Source organism: Monodon monoceros, unplaced genomic scaffold (assembly GCF_005190385.1).
Source record: "Monodon monoceros isolate NGI ecotype Baffin Bay Population unplaced genomic scaffold, NGI_Narwhal_1 Super_Scaffold_18, whole genome shotgun sequence".
NCBI classification, from domain to species: Eukaryota; Metazoa; Chordata; class Mammalia; order Artiodactyla; family Monodontidae; genus Monodon; species Monodon monoceros.
The window spans coordinates 57,589,369-57,596,572 of NW_021703774.1; positions in this window are offsets into that span (position 1 = coordinate 57,589,369).

The window sequence follows — 7,204 nt, forward strand, 5'->3', positions numbered from 1 at the left end:
TAACCACCCTGCTCTGCTTTGTGATCATTTGGAAGGCTCAGGTCCCTTCTGAATAGATTTTTTTAAATTAATAGACATTTTTGTGTGTGCAGTTTCAGGTTCACAGGAAATTCAGTAGAAAGTACAGAGTTCCAGCATAGCCCCTCGTGCCCTCCAATTTCCTCTATTATTTTTTTAAAATTTATTTATTTATTTTATTTTCGGCTGTGTTGGGTCTTCATTGCTGCCCGCAGGCTTTCTCTAGTTGCGGCGAGTGGGGACTCCCCTTGTTGCAGTGCGCGGGCTTCTCACTGCGGTGGCTTCTCTTGTTGTGGGGCACGGGCTCTAGGCGCTCGGGCTTTGGTAGTTGTGGCACACGGGCTCAGTAGTTGTGGTGCACGGGCTTAGTTGCTCCATGGCATGTGGGATCTTCCCGGACCAGGGCTCGAACCCGTGTCCCCTGCATTGGCAGGTGGATTCTCAACCACTGTGCCACCAGGGAAGCCCTCCTCTATTATTAACATCTTACATTTGTATGGTATTTTGTTACAATTGATGGGCCAGTATTGATACATTATTATTAACTAAATCCCACAGTTTACAGTAGGGTTCACTCCTGGTTTTGTATATTCCATGGGTTTTGACAAATGTATAATGACATGTATCCGCCATTAGAGTATCATACAGAATAGTTTCGCTATCCCAGCTATATAGGATTTTGCGGTTCGTATTTGGACTATCCTCGTGAGAGTGCACACAGTTGTCTGTGCTAGAAGGGGAATTTTGTTGCTGCTGTTAGTATGCAAAATATTAAATGTCCTGCCCGCATGCACTCTTATCATTGCAGGAGCACAGGTACATTAGGGAACTAGAACGATACCCTGAAGACGGCAGAGACAGAGGTCTGCTTGGGTCTCTGGCCCTACTCGCCTACTACACCCGCTGGTTGCCTTTATAGCTGGGACTATGGTACCTATAAGGACTTCAACGGACTAAAATCCAGTGGGCAAGTCCAGCCTGCCACCAAAAAGACTCAGTTTTCTCCTTTCCAGTGCTGGCTACTGGAAGGAAAGAATATTCGCTTCCATGCAAGAGTGAAGAGACTAAGGCTCTGGAATCTCAGAATTCCTTTTCTAACTCACCCTTCACTCACTGTAAAATCTTGTGGTGCAACACACTATTCTGTGGCGCTGTTTCTTTCTTTTGTCCCTCACAGTGTTTCAACTGCTGCTTATGTAGTTGCTGTCATTGGGATGAATAATATGTGTCAAGAGTTTAGAGGAAACAAATTGGTCAAAGATATTCTATTAACAGACCTGGAAAAAAAATGACAAATTTTTAATGCCATGGGGTGACGACATGGGAAAGGTTGTTAATGGTGGAAATTCTATTTAGCACTCTGTGGGAGTGCAAACACTGTCTCAATCACTTTTATCCCTGTGGGATTCAGTGCTTTTTAAAGTATTTTTTAGAGGCTGTGTGTTCTTTTTACTTGCATTGACTATAGTATAAAGTCCATAAGTCTTAATTCAGTACAAGTGTGGTAGGGACTTTAAAATATGTAAATATTAGGACTATAATATAATAGTCCCTGTGGTAGGGACTTTAAAATATGTAAATATTAGGACTATATTAATTCAGTACAAGTGTGGTAGGGACTTTAAAATATGTAAATATTAGTCCTATAATAATTAGGACTATAAATATTAGGACTATAATAAAAGTTGCTTATCCCAGATCTTTATTAACAAATTCTAAAGTTTCATCTGTAGTAAATGTATTTCAAAAAGGGCAAATACTGTGCCCTAGCAATGCATAAACCAGTATAAAGTTCTGAATGTTTGACTACAGTTTCTTTAAAAACCATGAGTAGTCTCAGGAGAGCAAAATCCGCATGGCACACACTTGTACACTGTCAAGTATTTTTTCATAGCTATATGGTTTCTATGATGAAAAACTTCCATGAGGTTAAATGTTCTGATTTGATAAAAGCATAAATGCAAACAAAGGTACAGTTTTATGAATGTCTTTCTTAAAAAAAAACATATAGATATATATGTGTTTTGTATTACTACAAAGATGTTTGTCAGATGTGATGTGTCAACATACAATTCTTGTATATTACATAAGATTTTAAATCCATGCTAGAAACATACCATGTAATGGATCTGTCCAGTGGATTTTTTTTAAAGTCAAGATGTCTAATAAGTATTCCCTAATTGTCTTATTCTGTCCGTTCGGGTGTTCTTAAAGAGAGAAAAGCCTGAATGAGCAAGTATTTGTATTTATTTATAAGAGAGTTTAAAATTCCTAAGGAATCCCTAGTCATTGATTGATCACTGGCCGTAAGAGATACTGGGCCAGTAATTGGCAAAGCTGCTCCAACCTTGCAGGATAGTATAAGAATCAAAATTCTCCCACCGTTTCATTAACTTAGGATGTGTTGAAAAAGCAAAATTTCAGAGAAGTGCTGGCTGCACACTGGCAAAGACAAAACCAAAAGGAAACAGAGAGATATGATAAGGATCAGAACAGCAGAGGTTTTTAAGGGGCAAAAGAACTCTGGGAAATAAAGGAGAGAGAGAAAAAAAAAACAAGTATTATGAGCAGGATACATATGGAATGAATTACTGTTTTCTTTGAAATTGTTCAAATGTTGTAAATATTTGTATATACTGCATTGGAAATAGCTGTGTGAAATATAAATGTGGTCTGTGTTTGGGTTTTATAAAGTATTTAAAATTATGATTTAAAATGTTTTAAGTATGTATTTATTTAAGCTTATGTCATACCTATTGTATTTGACATGGCATTATGAAGTTTTATAATAAACATGTTTATATTTAGCCCTGTGTACAGGCTCTTTCTTAAAAATCCGGTTTTACTTAGATAAAAGATACCATAAAATTCACCCTTTTTAAGTGTACAATCCAACAGCTTTTGGTATATTTACAAGATCCTGTGACCATCACTGCTATCTAACTCTGGAACACTTCTATCTCCCCCAAAAGAGACCTAGGATCCATTAGAAGTCACTCTCCATCTTCCCCAGCCACTGGTAACTACTAATCTACTTTTTGCCTCTATAAATTTACCTACTGTGGACATTTCATACAAATAGAATCATACAGTACGTGGCCTGTTGTGTCTAGCTTCTTTCATTTAACATAATGTTTTCAAGGTTCAGCCATTTTGTACCATGTATCAGTACTCCATTCCTTTTTATAAACTGAATAATACTCTATTGTATGAATATGCCACATTTTCTTTTTCCATTCATCAACTGATGGACATTTGGATTGTTTCTGCTTTTTGGCTATTGTGAATAATGCTGCTATGAACATTCATGCACAAGTTTTTGAGTAGGCTTATGTTTTCAGTTCTCTTGGACATATACCCAGAAATGGAATTGTTGGGTCCTATGGTAACTTCACGTTTTACTTTTTGAGGAACTGCCAAGTTGTTTCCCAGAAGGGTAGCACCATTTCACAGCCCCACCAGCAATGTATGAAACTTCCTATTTCTCCATATTCTGTTCAATACTTGTTACTGTCTGTCATTTTGATTATCACCACCCTAATGGGTATGAAGTAGTATACATACGGGCTTTTGCATCAATACTCTACAGTTGTCTGAAAAAGTATTAATAATCTGAAAACAGTCATTAAGCTCAATGAAACAAAGACTCCTGGTGTCTTTGCATCACGCCAGTCTCAATTCTAGGCTGCTCAAGTCAACCAATTCATCTTGATTTATTCTGCAGACTCAGTTATTCTCCAGGATTAGAGCCACGGCTGTTTTTTCCCCACCCAAAATATGTGTCTTCTCTTTTCTAGAATAGTGTCAATGCACAAAGCCTGGTGTGTACCAAACTAAAAACCACCTCGACAATCTCATCGCTATCAAAGAATCCGAATACCTGAATTTCCTAAGAAAACATGGTTTAACTTTTGGCTTGATTATCCAGACTAAAAAAGAAGAAATGTGGCTATAACACTGTTACAGACTACGGTTGTTTTCACTTTGATTTTATACTTCTTAGCTCAAAGTATTACTTAAGAGAAAATTGAAGAAAAAAATGAAAAATAAGGATAGATTCTGCTAATTAGGGCTGTTTTCATGTAGGACTGAAATGGGTACACACTTGAGACATCAGCTTGAAGTGCAGAGAAAGCAGGAATGTTAGCTTTTCCAGGTCTAAAAAAAAAAAGAGAGTAAATTGAACAAATTAAATGTATTCAGAAGGGAAACAGGTGCCCAAGTCAAAGGGACATAGGCAAGTAGAAAGCACAGAAGTGCAAAGTAGAACAATTCTTGGAATCAGCAGATTAAAAGATTAGAAAAGAACTTTTTAATGAAAGAAAACAAACATCTACCTAAACAGAAAGCGTTTGTTCTTCTTTCAATTGGAAATAATAAATATAGATTCTACCTCAAAATTTTAGGATCTCTCTCCCAAAAGATTCTAAGCCAAGAGAAATTAAAATATTTCTCTCTTCATTTACACATACATATAGTCATGCTGCTGGTTTATAAAATTATTTTACTGCAAAAGGGCACGTAGCAATAAGACGAGCCTCCTGTCTTGCCAATCAACCAATCAATCAATTAATAAAACCACAACAGACATTTGGTCAAAATCAAGGAGATCTTTTCCCCTCTCCTTGATCTCCCAATGGTGCCAAATCCTATCAATAGTCCCTTTAGTAACTTTCATCCACTGATTCCCACTGATAGCTCTCAGAACGGCACCTCTTTAATTCTCTCACAGCCCATATTCTTCCTTCCTTTAATTGTGATTAAATAATTATATGTGTGGTTATTTGTTGAATATCTGTCTTCCCCACTGGATCTTAAGTTTCTCAGGAGTAGGAACAAATTACCTTATTCATTGCTATATATCTAGAAACTGGCATATTCCTGACACATAGTAGATACTCGACAAATATTTATTGAATCAATGAATAAATAAGCGGATAAACGAAAGCACATTTGGGCTCATCCTAAGGAGCAGGACTGCTTTTCACAAATAGAATGAGTTGTCTCAGAAGGCAAAAATTTTAAAGCCAGTTATATAGCAAAATATGTTTCACAACAGTACATCATGGAATGGAAATAAAGAAGGAGCAAACTGATGGCTAGAAACAAAGGAACTAGCTAATGGCCTAGAGGTTCAGTGAGGTAGAGTTAAGAGGCAATGCAATGAGATACTTGAATAATAAATTACAAGAATAGGAGACTGTGATTAAAGAGTGGGATGCTTGATTATATGATCTTTTGAGTTGATAACATTTAAGGGTGATGGCAAGGTTCTGGCTATGTCCAGGAGAGAAGGTAACTCAAGCTGAGTGGAGGAGCATGCTATTGTAGAACTGGGAATCCAAGCTCTGGGATGGGTAGTGCACCTGGATAGTGATGTCATATGGGATTACAGGAGTTGCTTAAAGAGGAAGGAAGTCCAGGAGCTAGGTGCCAAAGTCATCAGTGTATGAGGGGCTGGTAGGTCGCCGCAATGAAAACTGTGAGAAGATCATATATCTCAATGTCATGAGCTTCAAAGGAGGAGGGTTATTTTATTTCTTCTTTTCTTTTCTTTTTTTTTTTTACAAGGGGCTGGAAGAACAAAGATTGGTCAGAGGCATTCATCATAAAGGAGGACAATCAACTCTGCTTTCCAACCCTGAGGTGTGCGGAGTGTGAGAGAACATTATCACCTTGAGAGATCTGCAGGGGAAGTGATGCTCTTGGGAGGTCAGGTTCTATTAAAGCAGGAGGTAGAAGAAAGTTTTGGAGACGAACTGGAGGATATATCGGAGTTTGTTGATTGTAAAACAGGAACTACAGAGGATGGCAAGGAAGAGTTTGGGAAGAAAAGAAAGGTCAGGTCAGGAGACAGCAACTTGGGTGAATTGTCTAGGAAATGGAAGGTGATCAGAGGGGCTTACACTCCAAGTGTAAGGAAAATAGACAGCTGTGGTGGATTTGGTCTTGAAAGGACTGTGGAGGAGGATGGACATTTAGGTCTAACTCTGGCCTGGAGTGAGGTCTACTGGTTGTTGTGTGGGGCTGTGCATTCCTTCTATCCATGATAAACTAATGTTGGCAACTGCAGCGAATGCAGCCTTGGCTGGCAGCAGTGAACAAGTCAACCCTGTGGTCATCTTCGTTGGGAGTGTAGGCTAGGGAAAGGTTGGGCATTGGTCATTTTTATGGACGTAGGCTGCTGCTTTCCATGGCATTCGATGACCCTTCCCTCAGCTATCTCATGGTGGGCAAATGGTCCTTCGGTATTCCAATCTCTCTGATTTTGTGATGCTTTTATAGTGCTCACCTACTCAATCTAGTTCTACCCTTTGGGGACCATGGAATAGCCTAATAATTACTCTTCTCCTGACCATCCTTTAAGTCACCGCTACCATGTCCCTGTGACCTTCGTACGCCAAATATTCTCTTTAGGCTGACTGTGCGCTATTATTTTTTAATTTAGGCAAAATTTATACAACATAAATGCAACCATTTTAAAGTGTACAATTCAGAATACTATTTAGTACATTCGCAATATTATGCAAGCTTCACCTCTATCTAGTTGAAAACATTTTCATCAAAAGAAAATCCTGTACCCATTAAGCAGTCAGTCCCTCTCTCCCCTCCCCCTAGCACCTGGCAATCATCACTTTGCTTTCTGTCTCTATGAACTTATTTATTCTAGATATTTCATATAAATGGAATCACACAATATCTGTCCTTTTGTGACTGGCGTCTTTCACTTAGCATAATGTTTTCAAGATTCATCTGTGTTACAGCATATATCAGGACTTCATTCCTTTTTATGGCTGAGTCATATTCTATAGCATAGGTAAATGTGTATTAAATTTAAAGCAAATTTCTCACTGTATTCCCCCCCAAAATGTTTTCAACAAATGTAGGATCCATCCATATGATTCAAAGGCATCCATTTGAAAAAAAGCTTTGATAAAAGCCAAAAAACACAGCATTGGTGAACTCAGTGAGAGGAATTTAGTGAGAGGCTAAGCTGATGTGGTGCAAGTCTTCTAGAAATCTACCTTGATATAAGAGCAGAATTTAAAATGTATGAAAAAGTGAATGGATTGCATGCATATTTGACAATGGTCACTACATAGCTCCCACACACACCATAAATAAATAAATAAATAAGGAAAGAAAGAAAGAAAGAAAGAAAGAAAGAAAGAAAGAAAGAAAGAAA